We start from the raw sequence: 17,867 nt of genomic DNA on the forward strand, positions 1-17,867 counted from the left end.
AATCAAAGAAACAGACTTGTGTATCTCTGTCTACCGCAGAAGCAGAATACATCGCAGCTGCCTCCTGCACATCTCAAGTGATTTGGATCCAAAGCCAGCTCCGGGACTATGGACTCAATATGAAAAAGATCCCACTATATTGCGACTCTGAAAGTGCAATTAGGATCTGTCATAACCCAGTGCAACACTCCAAGACTAAGCACATAGCACTGAGGTATCACTTCATTAAGGATCATGTGGAGGATGGGAACGTCGAAATTCATTTTGTTTCAACCACTGATCAACTGGCCGACATCTTACCAAAGCTCTTCCCGAAGCTTCTTTCAACAAAATTCTACAAGGGCTTGGAATGATGGAATCGGAGTCAGTATCAAAAATTACCTCTCAAGATCAAAAGGAAGAAGCGAAATAGACTGAACGCTCGGGTTCGGTTGTATCATCAGATCTTTGCTTATTACTCAAAGGTAGTTTCCTTGGTTGTAAATCTTTTGTATTATTTTTCCAAATTCATTTATCTTATTGTCAAAGTTCTTTTCTTTTTCAAACCAATTTTTTTTGGCAACCGAAATAGACCGAACGCTCGGGTTCGGTTCCAAAATTTTCTCAACCGAAATAAATCGAACGCTCGGGTTCGGTTCCAACATTTTTTTATAAATTTTTTATGTCTTATTTATTTCGATCAAAAATTCCAAAAATATATTTTTTATTTTTTTATTTTTTTATTTTTTTATTTTTTTATTTTTTTATTTTTTTTATTTTTATTTTATTATGGGTAACTCATTTCACTAGCTAAATGTCCCTAGAAGCATGTTGCTGTATATGTCCAAAGCCTCACCTGATTCTGAATAATAGCCTTACTGACATTGTATAAACAAACCTTGTCTACCCAATTAGGCTCTCATATTTATTCTAATCATGAGCTACCTAACTCTCTTCTCACATGAGATAAGAGTTTTCTGCTTAGTCCTTATTTTTCACAGCAGAGGTACTTTGGTTTCTTTACACCATTTACATTACTTTTTCTCCATCTCATTCGTTTCACAAACGTAACCCTTGAGACTCTCAGATATTACCACTGAGGTTTATGGTTGCAAACTTTCGTGTCACTACGTGCTAAGTGAAACCCACAATTCAATACCTACTATGCATTGACGGTGAACAATTAACTTGCTCTAGCTTTCACTAATGCATTGACGGACTTATCCATGGGGGTACAACATGAAATCTCTATTTTTCTTTTGTGTGATTCCTATGAAATTGTTAAATCCAATAACATTTCTTCCCTCGGGATCCAGTTTTAATTTTTTTTTTGAGATTTCATATATATTCGTTTACCTTACCACTTATATTATCTCCAACCTACTTGTTCAACAGACTACACTGGTCTCACAAGTACTTCGTTCGATTTCTATCTTATATCAAGATCGGGAATTATGAATCGAAGCGAAAGCCACCCCAAAAGCCTAATTAAAAGAAGCCTTTCAACACTTCTTAATAAGTGTCTGATCATTATTCAACGGGAAACCACACAAACACTTTAAAGTCTCTCTTGACTTTGAAGGACGAGATTCGTGCCCAGGATCCATTGTTTCGTGTCTTTATTGACATCACATAATCCCTCAAACACTTTATTTCTTTTTCTTTTACACACTCAGCACGAAAATCTTTTTGATTTTCCAAAATTCTGGTTTCATTAATTCTAAGGAATTTTAATTGGATTGGTTGTTATAAAAGGTTGTGGTTAATATTGATCCACGTGGCGATTTTATTTTAAAGATACCATTTCACTCTAAAGGGATAAGATGACGGAATGATGACTCAGGCGGGAGTCCAATCGATTTGATTTCAAATGGTGCAACAGAGAAAAGCGTGCGAATAGGAACCGTTTCATCTCCAAACGTCGCCTGATAGGAAGGCGTGTAATTAGGACCTGACATTCTCTCTCATGCGTAATCATCGGCAACCCCAACTGTCACGCGTCAGTCACCTCCGAAAAACCCTTCGTTTTTCAATCGAAGATTTGGGAAAGATTCTTCTCTCTCCTTTACCCTCAGTATAAAAGGCAATGTAAACCACCGTTTACCTCTTTACTGCACCTATATTTCCAGAGAGCAAGAAATCCTTCAACCTTTACTGTTCATCATCTCTCCCACTTTTATCTCAACAATGGCGGATTCTTCATCTGTTCACGCAACTTCTCACATTTTGCCCATTCGTCCCCAGCAGAGTTTGATCATTGATCTCACTCCTCAGGTGTACGACGCTTTCATGTTTCCCATCATCGAATGCCTGAAGTTCTCGCCAATCGCTCCTGCTCTTACCAGGGTTGAAGCTGTTCCAATGGAGTTCCTGTCACAAATCTTTGCCATGGCTCATTACGACAAGGTCGTCGATAGGATTTTCTTTGATGTCTTTGAGCACAAGGCGTCGATTTCCAAACAGAGGTTCTGTACACTGTTAGGGTTTGACGCTGATTCTTTGAGGGTTAATCCGGAAACCATTCCTATGGGTCATCTGTTCAACATGTTCTACAACATGGGGTACACTGAGGTGCTCACTACGGTCACGAAATTCAAGAAGTCGTGCCTACCTCCTCAGTGGAATGGGATGTTCACTGTTCTTTTCAAGGGCTTATCTGAACGAAGTGTTGGATCTGATGGGGCAAGTCGTTTATTTCTCTCCATCATGTACGGGATCTACAATGGCATCAATATGGACTACGGGTCGGTCCTATGGCAACAACTCATTCAGAGTCTCTCTTCGACTTCTCCACACTCAGAGATCTCTTATGCCCGGTTCTGGACTATTGTCACGAAATGGGTGATGGACAAGTAACACATCCCCATTGTCGCTGATGCTCCAATGTCTTCGATTGGTACTTTCCATACCACGAAGATCATTGTGTCGGATGCTTCGAAATTTCCCTTCAATGGGTCTATCCCGGAAATGATGTATGGTGATGTTCCTGCTGAAAGCCGGATTATCAGAACATACAAGGAGTTCAAACGTTCTGGTCCGAGGGATCTTACTCCAGAGATGCTGAAATCCATTCATGACGCTGACAAGCCTGCTCTTAGAGGCAAGAAAGCTGATAAGGGAAAACAGGTGGCAAAGGGAGCAAAAGGCCCATCTCCCAAGAAAAGGAAAACCACTAAGGCTGCTCAGTCTCCACCACAGAAGAGGAGAAAAACCCAACCGAGACGCAAGCTGATTATTGCTTCATCCTCAAGCGAATCTGAGGATGAGGGTTCTGATTCGGATGGGATCTCAACGTGGCAACACTCCACCACGTTCGCCTACACCAGAGATTCACATCTCTACTTCTCCAATTTCCTCTCCACCAGTTACAATTCCATTTTCCATTCCCCCCATAACCTCCACCACTCAAATACCACCTACTTCCATCCCAATACCACCACCAATCTTTACCGAAGCAACAACCACCACTACTACAGATGTAAGAACCAACGTATCTTATACGGGGGTTCATACTGACGCACCAAAATCCACCTCAGCACCCGAACCCACACCAACAACCGAACACACCACCCAACCCGAACCTACGTATACTACCGAACCACCAGCTTCACCACCACCATCTTCTCCTGCTCACGCATCAGAGGAAGAAGAACCACTCCTTGGCAGGGAGAACATGACTTTTGACTCGGTCTATTACAGTCCGTTTCAAGTGCAGAGTGATGATGATGACGACACTCCTGTCACCAAAAGGCATCTCAAGGAGCTACATGACAAAATCGATTCGCTCATCGCCTCCTCTTCCACTTCTCAGTCCTCCATATCTGAAGCTGCAATTCAGAAAATTGTTGATGCTTTCTCCAAAGCTCAGCAAGTTTCCCTTGATTCAGCCACTGCCGCCATAGATGCCTCAACCAAAGCTTATGAGGCAACGACCGAAAAAGTCGATAAACTATTTACCGATGCCTCTTCCTTGTTAAAATCTTTACAGGAAACCGCTGAAGCCACCTCGACAAAACTAGAACCAATTATCAATCAGTTGGCTACATCAGTCGCTTCAGAGCTGAAGTCGTTCGCTTCACTCAGACAATCTCTTTCTGATGACAACTCAGCTTTTAGAACAACCATTGAGGAACGTCTCTCCAAGCATCAAGAAGACTTAGCTGCCAAGAACACTCTAATGGATGCTCTCGCAAGGAAGACTACCGCTCTGAAGGTCAAGAGTACTCAACTCTCCATCTGCCAACAGGAGATTAACTCTCTTCAATCTGAAAGAGAGGTGGTTAAATCGTGTGTTTCGGATGTCCACTCTGCTATCTCAAACATCCTTGAAGCACATGACCCAATCATCAATTATTCAGTACGTCGTACCCTTGCAGAGAAGCTTGATCCCACCCTTTCTCTTCTGAGAAAACTTGAAGGGCTCCTTGATTTCGTGTCCATTCCGAAACAAGGGGGAGAAAAAGAACAAGTGTCTCAACCACCTCCTACATCAACAACAACTCACACAACCGAACCTCTTCCAGTAGGCCAAGCCTCAGGTTCCGGTGTGAAAGACAAAGGCAAACATATTGCTGAGGAGAGTGACGATGATGATAAAGAGACAATTGCCGACCTTCTGAAGCGTCAAGGTCGAGATAAAGAGGCTGACATCAGTGCTTGTGTGGCTAGAGAGGCTGAAGAAGCCGAAAGAAGACAGAAAGAAGCCCACGACCTTCTCGAGAGCAGGAAAACTCTTTTTCCTCCGTGGACTCTTGAGAGACTGATTAAAGAAGCCATTGACACACCAAGTATCTTGTGGCTAGAACCTGTGATCTCTTTAGATCGTTCTAACACTGTCGACTCACAGTTCGACATGCCACTGACCCGAAAGGCGTTTGTTTTTCATGCCTTTGACAACATTGCAGAGTTCCCCCATCCTCATTCACAGGTTGTTCGGGACTTAATCGATTTTTATCTGAAGGCTGCTCAACCCCAATATCAGACTTGGAGCGCTCAGAAAATCATCAATGTTCAGGTCCTGAAGCCGTACAGGGAAGGCAACTTCACCAACGTTCGGTTCAAGGTACTAAGGGGATCTGCCAAATCCGAACATGGCATCTCACTTGCAGATCTACCCAACCTTAATCCGCATGATTGGATTATCTTGCACAACATCCTTCTTACAAATGAAGCTGAATATGGTCCGATCATTGACCACTTTAAGAGGATGCTGGTTTGCTATATCATGGAAGTTTCTTTGATGATCAGGAGATTGCAAGCGTATTCAAGAAGAAGCCCACCATATCTCCTGTTGGCTCTGCCAGTGATCTCAACATGATGCAGATGGGGAAGATTGACCCAAAGAGAAACTCTGTCATGTTTACCAAGAATGAAGGACAGAAATGTCTTTTCGCCTTGGCAGACAAACATCTCTACACCACTGCATGTTTGGAACACGTTTTAGGGATCATCCATCGATGCAAGCAGAACACAGCGGATGATATCAAGTACTTTGATGATATGATTCAATGGTACATTCGGTTCAGACAGACTATCCTTGCACTTATCACACGTCTGTTTGATACAGTAAAGAAGGCTCCCGCTGCTGGCCCAAGCAAGACGAAGAAGTAGTCTCGCTCCAATTTGACGCAAAGGGGGAGATTGTTGGGTCGTATTTTGTATTGCGTCTATTGGGCTCGTTAGTTAGTCTAATATATGTCTCCGGTATGGGCCTGTCCATCCGTGAGTTTTGTAGGGTTTAGTATAAATAGTTGCTTACATGCATACTAGAACGAGACGACTATCAGTAATGATTAGAGATTTTATTGTTTAGCAAATTTATCGTTCATATTTTGTAACCCTAGAATCCTCTATAGCGGAAGTTCTTAGTCGAGCTCTGCTGAGGATCGAGTAATCTAATCATTCGACACATCTTGATTCATACTTGTGTTTTGTTTATTGTTTTTACGTTCATCGCATACCTGTTACAAAAATCTAATCGATCAAAGAGTTAATTAATAACTCATCACTATGTACTCACTTGATAAGAGTGGATGCCTTGGAATTTAAGCAAAACTTTGCCTTCGTAATTTATCTTTTTTTTTTTTCTGATGTAACCTAGGTTCACATTATTAAGTCTTAGTCTAATATTCCTGGCAATTAATGATAGTCTAGATTCCTCACTATTCTCAATGTCTAGATCAAGATCTATCAAGTAAGGAATAGTCCAGGTACGATCATATCGGAGGTAGGATCGTTTGGTATACAGAGTAAAATTTCTTAACCGATTTCTATATCGGTTTCTGTGTCGCGCACTGTTGTGCTAAGACTTCAAAAAAATCATAACTTCCTCATATAAAGTCAGATTTGGATGTTCTCTATATGCATACTCTCAGTTTTATGACTACTATGATATTCGTACAAATAATTCCCTAAATATTCCTCCGTTGATAATATATATTTATCGCTTTGACAATCAATTATCATTTCCTTCTTTAATCATCTAGCCCTATCTTACAGGCATTACAGTACTTCACCTTGACAACTCGGTACATAATTTTCTTTTGTATACAAGTTTTTTTAGTTTGGTAGTAGACCTTATACATACATCTATCAATATTAGACTGATAGCTTGTTTCTCATTATACTTTAAAAAACAAAGTATTAACATGGTAATACAAAAAGTAACTTTTTACTTTTGCTTTTTTTATAATTCATGTCGCCATAAACAAACATGGATTTACATTACATGTGTCAATCATCATATGCATTATCCAAATCCTCATACAGATTTGTGTGTTTTTTTTCTTATTCTGGTTATTAATGGAGTGGATTTTTTTGCTTATTATTGATTATCGATGATAGGAGGTTTTTCTACAAAAATTTTTGCATTCAATTTATGAGGCTAAAATGTATCAAAAAACTTATGGGTAATTTTCGGGTATACCCGAATATACCCTAACCGAATTCAAACTCAATCTACCCGAACCCGAATATCCAAAGTGCAATATAGGTCAGGTATCGGTTATTTTTATTTTTCTTTAAAACCCTAACTACCCAAACCTCAAAAGTTATACTCGATCAATACCCTACAATAGAGGAGTAGAGTATGAGAAGACGATATTATAGTTAAAGAGTATGGGAAGAGAATAAAATATGGTAGATTATGAGAAGAAGAGTATATATAGTAGTACAGTTTGAATACATAAGGACAAATTGATTTATATGTTATAGGTTCAGGTAGTAACTATGGTACAAGAGGAGATAGAAGTACAAAGGATTTGGACTAGTAGTAGATTTTATTTTTGGTATATCCTAGTTTCTTTGAATTATAGTTATGATATGTTGTAAACCTAATATTATCCTGGGATGTAAAATGTTTTTGAAATTTAGAATTTCGCATGTGTATAGAAAAGCTTTGATAAATCCCTAAAATATTTATTGAAAAAATTCGAGTCGTTACAATTTGTATCAATAGCATAGTTTAAGCAAATTCGGTTTGGTATGTCCACACCTAGACATAAAGTCTATGAGATGAAAAGAACCAGGGTGCTTAGGACCACTATTAATGACGATAACTTAGGTATTGTATGTTTATAGTGAGTGTCATTGTACACGACTAAGAGATAGACTATGAACTAGTTTCATAATAAACCGTGTTTGGAGATTTTATATACATGGCTATATTTATGTGTAGATAAAGGACCAAAGTGTTTGATTTTAGAAGATGGACAAACTATGAGGGTTTGGGTGAAGCATTTCAAGAAGAAAGAATGAATGGTCATTTTGCAAAATGAAATAAAAACTAACTCTCTAAGTAAAGAGATGGTATGAGTGTAAAGAGAATGATATCCTTGTTATCATGATAGAAAGATGTGTAAGAGATGATATGTCGTAATGGATAGAAAATAGTTAGCCCGTATATCCCTTAGATGAAAAGATAATGGAGATAGAGATAAAGATACGGTGAGGGAGAGGGGAGAGAAAGGGACATAGATAAAGATAGAGAGAGAATGAGAATAGATGTAGAGAGAGAAAAAATGAGAAGAGTTAGAGATAGCGATATATAGGGAAGAAAGTGAGGTACAAAGAAAAGATAGAGAGACATATAGATATGGAGAGAGAGAGAGAGAGAGAGAGAGAGAGAGAGAGAGAGATAAAGAAAGGAAAAAGGAGAGTAGAAAGAGTAAAGAAAGAGGGTAAAGATAGAGAAATAATGAGTAGAAATAGTAGAAAGAAAGGGACAGGATGAGTAGAAGGGGTAAGAGAGTTGGAATGAATAAAGAAACATGAAGAGATTAAGGAGAAAGAAAAGAGTAAAGAAAGAGACGAGAAAGTTTAGTGAGAATGTTCCAATGTTACCGTTTTAGGAACTATGGGACATGAGAAAATGGGACAAGACTTCTATGAAATTAAAATGTAATGCATACAAAGTGAGAGGACATATATTGAAAATGTTTCTAAAAAGTACACATTTAAACAAGTATATAAAAGAGATGAATATGTAACTCCTAGAGTGAGAAAAGTTAGATGTGTGAGATTATGAAGATATGTGTATGTTAGGTGACAGTTTGTTATTAGGATCTATTAAAAGAAGAATAGAGTTGAGCCTTATGTATAATAAGGAGTACTTAAAGAAATAGTGTGAAGTTTCATAGATTGGTGAGAAGTTAGAAGACTTGTGATAGAAGTCTAAAGTTGGGTATAGTGTTCTAGTAAAGGATGTAACGATCGAATGTCGTATAGAAATGAGAATTTAGAAACATTGGAAGTGCATGACCTTCCGATGTGAAATATAAGTATGTGTGTGAAAATATATCATTTGATGTATCAGTTATAAATTCTATAAGTAGAAGTATGAAAGTGATCGAAGCCGGCTAATGAACAACTAGGAGATAAAGAAGATAAATCCCTAAATTTTCATGTAGTTGCGATGTGATAAAAGAGATTTGAGGACTTGTGAATTAGGGAATGGAATTATAAGATTGAAACTATATAAGTATAGTGTGCATGGAATGTTATGGACACATTATCACTACAAACACATAGTACGTATTGTGATTCAAAGGAATCATAAAGGTACCTAAGGATCGAGTGGATTGAGGTGAGTAATACTGGCATGGTATTTGGGAAGAATATGTCATTTATGGATTCAGACTTTAGGTCTCATAAATAGCACAAAAGTAGATGTGAAGGTTCGGTGCACAAACAGTAAGAGATTACTAGGTAAAAGGTTGTGGTTAGATGCAACAACTTAGAACGAATGTGAAGTGAATAGATATGATACTTCACAAAAGAATTTAGAAGAGAGTTAGAAAAATGGTGGTGTAGCAACATATGGAATCAGAGTAGCGTAATGGAAGTGCAGTAGGTTTGTAACCTACCTAAGAGTAACTGGTCAAGAATTGTGTTGGTTTGTAACCACATTTATGAGAAAAAAAAAGATTGAAAAAGATAAGTGTATGCTTATTGTTGTGTAAAGTGGGACAAAACGTTAAAGGAAGTTGTTAGTATGCAATTTGCTTGCATAAGAGTAGATATGATAGTAGACATGTAATGCCAACCATTGTGAATGGATTGATGATGAAAGATCAGTAATTGCATTGACAATGTAAAGAAATAATAAGTCAATTGCCATTATTTCTAATAAAAATTAAAAAAGAAAACGACCATAGAAAAAAGACATAGAACGAGAAAATGTCTATGGAATTATGGAAAGATTCCGAGAGCGAAATCTCTTTAAGGATGAGAGATTGTAAGAACGTGAAATTTTGAAAGATCTGATTTTTAAAGTGTTTTTCACCAAAGGGTCATTTGGTTATTTAAAAGAATTTCATGAATCGAGAAGATGTAACTTCATGAAATGAGTCGAGATGAGTCTAAGTGACTTTTATAAAACAAAGTAAGTGGGTTTAAGAGAATAAATGAAAGAGATTGTGCATTTAGGCCATACAGGTAAAATGGGAATTGTATGCCTTTAGTGGCATGTTTGTTACTTTAAGGATTAAGACTCATAGGCAATCAATCTGAAATTACTTAAGAGAGTCATAGAACACATCCCCACCTTCGTGTGGATATAATATATATGGAAATGGAGATAAGATGAGGAAGATATGCATCTTTGAAGATGCATTAGATAATGGAAAAAAATGGTATTGTGATCTTTTTTCATGGATTTTTGGAATAAGTAACTATCAATTAAGACAAAAGTACTTAGATAGAAGTATAGGGCTTGTTATTACCTTTGTTTGGATATAAAAATCACAAAAAAACGAGTTTGAAACGAAGAAGTTATGATTATTTGAAGTTGTAAAGGAAATTTGTCAAAGCTAGAATATGTGAAATGTAGACACCGCAACTGTGAAATGTAGACACCACGATGTGGATGTAAGGCTGTCGTGGCGCAGTTACGCTGCCAGAACAGATATTTAATCTGTTAAATGCCTTTTCTCGAACCCATTTCACAAGATTCGAACTCGAGCTGAGATAGGGCGATTTTGATGCCAGAAGCATGCCAAGATGAGCGAGAGACGAAGGATTGTAGGGATTAACATCCTTTCCCTCTACAGGTAACAATTTATCGATCTAATTAAGCTTTGCTTCAATGGTAAAACTGTTAATTTTTTTTTAGAATTGCAGGGTACGTATATGTTTGGGATAGAACCCATGAACTTCTTGTTAGTAACTCCTTGTTAGACACTTTGTTAGTTAAGTAGGCTTGACCCAACTTGTGGTAAAATTGTTAATTTGACTAGATTGCTTGAGTTAGTCAACATATATCTTGATTAGTATGTCATTAAAAGTATTTAGAAGCTTTGAACAATTATATATGTGCTTTCCATGGTGAAATCCATATATAGATAGTCAGGTTCCAAAGTTTAACTAGTGAGAGAGATGAATTGACGCAATAGTGTTTAAAGTGTAATAAATTAGGTAGTACTGGAGGCTTAATTTATAAGGTGTAACATATTTTAGGATAGAAACTAAGATGTTAGAATTCAGAAACACCTTCGTTAGGGAAGTCCTTTCATAATTTTTTTTAGGGTTAATGTCATAAAAACCCTCAAATTTTCAGGGTTTTGTCGGTTTTGCCCAAAGTTGAAATTTATGTCCGCTTTTACCCAAACATTTTCGAAAAAATGTTCGATTTTACCCATTTACCGGTGATAACAGGTTTTCCAGGTTACCATTATATAAAATTCGCAAAAAAACCCTTAAGATTACCATTTTTTTGCGTTTTTACCCTTAAGTTTATAATTTTTTTACACTTTTACCCTATGTATATTTTTTTTCATAATATACATATTAATGCAGAAAAATCGTATTTATATACGAAAAAATATTTAATTAAATATTGTATTTATATCTTTTTTAATGTTATATATATATATATATATATATATATATATATATATATTTGTTTGTTTGTGTGTGTGTGTGTGTTTTTGCATGGTTATAAAATTTAAAAAGATATATAATATTTTTAGAATTATGAATATGTGTTTTATAGATATAGGTTTTAGAAGTATAAATACATATGTTTACATTTTTATATATTAATATGTATCTATACTTCTAAAAGTATATTTATACTTAAAAAAATACATATATCAAAATACATATTTACACTTCTAAAAATATATGTATATACTTATATAAACATGTTTATGAATGAACCAGTTTTTTTTATTGATATGTATAATTTTAAATACATAAAAATACGTATTTGTAGTTCTAAAAACATATTAATTTGTTTTTTTACATCTTAAATGGTTTATCCAAGAAAAAAAAACTCATACACACACACACACACACACATATATATATATATATATATATATATATATATATATATATATATATATATATAAAGAATTAACATTAAAAAAATGTAAAAACAATATTTAATTAATTTTTTTCGTTTATAAATATGATTTTTCTGTTTAAATACGTATAATATGAAGAAAAAATACATAGGGGAAAAGTGTAAAAAAAAATATAAACTTAAGTGTAAAAACGTAAAAAAACTGTAAACTTAAGGGTTTTTTGCGAAATTAATATAATGGTAATCTCTTATTACCGGTATAAGGGTAAAACCGAACAATTTTTGGAAAATGTTAGGATAAAAACGGACATAAAATTCAACTTTGGGCAAAACCAACAAAACCTTGAAAACTTAAAAGTTTTTATGACATTAGCCCTTTTCTTTTATTTTTTATTTTTGATTTTTGATTTTTTTTAATTTTTTTTGTATTTTTATCATAATAAAACCTTTAACCATTCATTCATTCATTACATACCTGATAAAAGTATGGGTAATAAGGAAAAATAATAAAAAAAAAAAATCATATACCACGTTTAGTATCACGTATATCTTATAACAACTTATAACTGGTAAATAGATACATTTGCTAATTAATTTTTTTTTTTTAAAGTTGCATTTTCTTGATCGGCTATAATTTTAAAGAAGGATTGCATTTATTTTGTACAAAAGAGTATTATTTTATTAAAGATGCAGCTAAGGTGTTCTGTCCAAGATGTAATTTGTCCAATACATGGGAATCCTCCTTATAAATGCGAATCTTTCAAGCATCAACTAATATTATTAATATTGTTGAATGATATTAGATCATCTTTTATAAAAAAATTTGCTGTCCAAAAAATACTAATGTTGTGAAATGGATTTCTTAAAAGCTAGGTATATCGCGGTTAAGATAACCGTTATTATAAAATATCTTGCTCGTAAATGTTAATATCTATTAGGAGTTTTGGTTCGTTTATGGTATGTTATGCCCATAGAAAAAGTTATACATAATCCTATGCATAAAACCAGAAACGACTATAAAGCCACTAGGTTACAACACGTGGAAACTACGGATAAAAAAAACACTATTGATATTTTTAAATTATAATGACATGCAAAATTTTATTAATCATAAATTTATAAACAGTTTTTTTGATACAAAGTTTGATGTTTTGAATGTAACTGTATCGTTTTTATTTTAAAATAATATTTAAAATAATTTAAAAATATGAGCAATGTCTTTAAGTGAAGATTAATGATAAATTGTTTTCATATTTAAATAATATTTAAAATAGTTTGAAAAGATAGAATAATATCTTTAAGTGAAGATTAATGATAAATGATAAAATTAGCAATACATCAATAGCTAGCCAGAAGAAAACCTTGATAAAGGAAATTATTTTTTTCCAAAAAAAAAAAAAAACATACCCACTGTCTATCAAAACAACTACAAACCATTTAACCAGGTCAATTGTCCATCTCTTGAAATCTTATACTATTTGTCCATCTTAACAATCAAGGACATATCGATTGTCTATCTCATGAGAATATTTGAGGGGTACAAACCACAAACTATAATAGTTTGATAACTACTACAACAGGAAGACCGAGGCATGGCTCACTTTCAAACGCTTGCAAGTAACCTTTGACAGTTGACCGACTACATCAATATTAGCAAAATACATCTTTGTTCTCCTCAAGTATAACTGATCTTTGCAATTTTGATTCCAATAGTGTCATCAATCTCATTTTTGGTCCTGTTCTAAGTAATATTAGTATATTACTGACCAAAATAGCAAAAATTATTAGTCATTAAATATTGCAAAGAGTATGTAATATGACTATATGACGACAATACATGTATTGCTTATTCGAACTCCTCCTCATCTTTCCACCCAAGTAGAGGATCTCCACAACAATTCATTTTATATATTATTTTCCTTATTATTCACTTTTCTATCTAGAAAAATTATACGAGAAAGATTAGATGCAACATGGTTTATATATACTAAATTACTAATATCAAAATATCACAATCAGATACATCATGTTCCCATCAAAAACATTAAAGAACATGTCTGGAAATACTCATCCTTCAACCTATCATCTGAATAAAAATAAAAAATTACAAATTTCCTTTGCAGTAAGTTGCTAAATTTAACCTCACCTTTTTTTTTAATTATTAGACTCCTTATTTTTAAATTTAAAAAAAAAAATCAAAAGCAAATAATACTACCTAGGAAATTATTGAATTATTTAATATTGTTATGAATAATTTCCGCAAGTATTGGATAATTTAATTCAAATTTGAATAAAGTAATATTTAAAAAAAATAAAACGTATAATCATACCTATATACATAATTTATATCATAATTTTAGGGACATGACTGTTAAATTAGAATTCAAATAAATGATTTTATAGCAATTCCTTATCTGGAGGGAATTTATACGACATCTATTAATTATAATTTTTGTGCAGGATAAAAAAGTGTGGGTATGGGTATAATAAACAGAAGAATGGATAAATGGTCAAATCACAATGATAATTACAGGTATATATAGCACCAACATATAATGAAAAAAAGGACTCAAAGGCATTTTAAGAAAGTTTCCTTTTACAAAACATATACACAAGGAAGTTATAAGAAACATAAAAAATAAAAGTATGTTTATGTTTTTTTGCATTTAGCCCAAACTTTAAAAAAAAAAAAAAGAAGAAGAAGAAGAAATCAAAGAAAAAAGGACAAACCTATGAAAGTGCATTGCTGAAAAAATGGACTTTTTCTTAAAAGAAGTGTTAATTAAATGACAGAAATTACCACCCACTGAAGCAACTTGGGAGGACCTGACTACAATAAATCATCTATTTCCGTCATTTCATCTTAAGGACTAGGTGGTTGTTTGGGGAGGGAGTATTGCTAAACCACCAATCATGTTTACTTACTCAAGGAAAGGAAAGATAGGAAATAAACCATTACTCACTTATTAAAGAAAGGGCAAGAAAGGAAAGTAAATGTGAATAAGCAATTCGTGAGAAGAAGGGGCAATTAAGTAATTTATTTTTTCAGATATGTTTTTTATATAGTCAGGAGCAGTTGTGAGGGGATCATTCAGTTAAGTTGTAGTTTATTTCTTTGGGAGACCCCTGGCATCTCAAACTACCAGAATTTCTATCTTTTTATGCAATCTTTTGATAATCAGTAATATGAAGTAAGTTTGTTGAATCCCATAAATTTTTGTATTCCATCTTGATATTCTGTTTGATTGATTACAACAAGTAAGATCTTAGCAAAGTGTAGCTTCATTTCATGTGGTCATCTTCTCTTGATTTTAGCATAAAGTAGCAATATACTTTTAAAGTACATTTCTATAAGAATGATTACTTTACCCGTTTTATATAAAAAAAAAAGCTTGAAATATGAAGAATTAAAATAAGCATCTGTTTAATTTATAAAAAATTGTAATCAAGATGTTTATTAGATTCAAGATATGAATCTAAGTATAAATAAAAATAGTACTCTTATGTTGTCTTTAGCTAACGTACAGGCTCAAGTGTTAATTACCTTACCTTGCATTTTACTTGGAACAAATTGACAAACATAATTCCCGAAAATGGCAATCAATTCTGCAGTATTAAATACAAATACTACATACATTAAAAATAAAACTCCATTTTTGATAATTAGAAAAAAGGGAGCTAGGGTAAGAATGTTTAACTTTAAGTGAGATTTGATGTGTGCTAACTGAAACAAATTGGAAAATACAATTCAAATCAGCACTTGGTTTCAGCATGGAGCATCCAATTTTAGTACAGAACTTGACAAGTTGATCGTTGACAATTTAATATCGTTTGTAAGGAATCTGAAACAACTTTGGCATTTTAGTAAATCTGGATGAAAAAAAAACCTAAATCATTGAATGCATATTAAGCATTGATAAAAAAACATAACTGAATTCAAATCAACCCCAAATCTTAGGGTTTAGGAGAAAAACACGGCCAAAAAAAGTAACCTGGAGAGAGAAAGGGCATATCACTGAGGGAAGAGCAATAACAAAAATTGAGATTTTGTAGTAAAGAGAGAAAGAGGGAGAGTGTGATTAATCTTACGTATTCTTGCATATGGAACGGTGAAATCGTGTGAAATCTTGGAAGCCTTTGGGTAGAGAGAGTGTGATGGGTTTGAAATTAGAAATTCGTTTGGTGTTCTTCAAAGCTTTGTCAGCGTTCTATGTTCCAAAAGCCACCATCTTTGTCAAGAAAAAATGAAGAAGAACTGCTTCTAGGGTTAAAAAAACTTCAGCGTGTAGGAAGAATATGATTTCAAAACTGAAATTAAATTTCTCATACTATTGTAAGTTAACTTTGAATCGGTATTTAGTTTCCAAACTAAAGAACACGAAATTAGAGCGTGATTTAGGGAATATATGATGAGCAAAGAGTTTGGGGTATTAAAAGCTGAAGGGCATATTAGGCATTTTACTTTGAAATCTCTTTAGCTTAAGAAGATGCCACGTAAGAATAAGGATTCTTTTATTATAATAGGGGATGAGTTCTATTTATTGGTACAAAAAGATTAAGTATATTTATGGATGCTTGTTTGGGTAACGATTTTGGTCTAGAGCCACTTTGGGTTCCCTGTGAAATGAGGCATGGAAGGGAGCCGCTACAAAGAAGTTTCGGGAGTTACGAAGGAAGCTTCGAGCTCATATTGGTCATGGGTTGAGAACGGGAATGAAACTCTCTAAGATCGAATCTCCCGTTGTTCCTCAATAGCTCAGTGGTAGAGCGATCAGCTGTTAACCGATTGGTCATAGGTTCGAATCCTACTTGAGGATATTTGAAAATCACCGTCAACACATCGGTGTAGGCCCAAGATACTCCTTTGCTCCATAGCCATGGGGCTATTTACAACTATCCAATTAATAATTCTTAGTTGTACTGGTACTAGCAGTCCATCAAAGATGCAGTGATTGATTCTCCCGAGAGGCTACAATTATCGCAAGCAAACATATTAATGGCAGAGCCTCTAGGGGGGGCATGGCCCCCCTGGTTTTTGACTTGGTAATTCTTGAATACAGTATGTTCATGTAACAAACTCAAAACAAATTATAAAACCAACCTTATGGCCCCTTTAAGATTTCTGAGTTATTGTTTACACTTAACTAATTAAAAAAAAAATACCAATCATATATTATTTGGAGACAAACAAATCATTATACAAAAATAACCAATTTACCAACACACCAAAAAAAATCAAAACTAATTCTATTTTGTTAGGATACCAATTATTTAGGAAACTATATAACAAAACCAAAACCTATTTTGATGTACGCCTTCTTAACTCAATATTTAAGAAGATACGAAATGCTAAGATGTAAGCCTTCTTAACTCAATATTTGTTAGGATACCAATTAGTTAGGGTTTTTATTGTTTTCGAGTTTATTTCCACGTGAGGCTACCATCAGATCTTGATTTACAGATCTTCAAACCGACTCATGTTATTAACCTTGTTCTTGCAGGACTTCACCATCTCTATAATAACCAACTTTAAAATACTTTGAGCTTTTCCACTTCAGGTATGCTCTCTTCCTCTCTTTTTCTATTCTAGCTTTTCCTCAATCTCTCCCTCTTGGTCTCTCTCTTTGTGTATGTGTGTGTGTGTGTGTGTCTTAAAACCTAAACGTTACTCTATCACCATTTTCAAACTGATTTTGGATTTTAATGGGTTGTGCAAATTGATGTTTAAATCTTTGTTTTTTGTTTTTTGATCAAAAGAACGAAATATTGACTCCAAAGTTTGCTTCGATTTGAAGATGGATTCCAAATCTGATTCAGTTTGAAGATTTACCCCACGATCTATTTAATTTTTGGGTTTGTTCTTTTTATTTTATTTTATTTAGGACATTTAAAGGACATGCTCAAGAAATAAGTTAGAGCAACATGCAATCAACTGTCACACCCCAAAACCGAAACGGCGGAAACATCCGGGGGTGGGTGACGTCATGTCAAGTATCACAACATATGCAGTACAATAATCAAAGTACAACAACCATTGCATTAATAGTAATAATTTTACATATGTTACATTTCATAGCAACATCAA

General features: G+C 34.3%; 1 non-coding gene across 1 annotated transcript; it reads left to right on the plus strand.

Moving 5' to 3' along the window:
• The first annotated feature begins 16,527 nt into the window (after nucleotides 1-16,527).
• Nucleotides 16,528-16,599, plus strand: TRNAN-GUU (transfer RNA asparagine (anticodon GUU)). The gene has a single exon. It is a non-coding gene; the product is annotated as a tRNA-Asn (tRNA).
• Nucleotides 16,600-17,867: the final 1,268 nt, after the last annotated feature.

This window comes from Lactuca serriola, chromosome 3 (assembly GCF_051521515.1).
Source record: "Lactuca serriola cultivar US96UC23 chromosome 3, Lser_US96UC23_V15, whole genome shotgun sequence".
Lineage (NCBI taxonomy): Eukaryota > Viridiplantae > Streptophyta > Magnoliopsida > Asterales > Asteraceae > Lactuca > Lactuca serriola.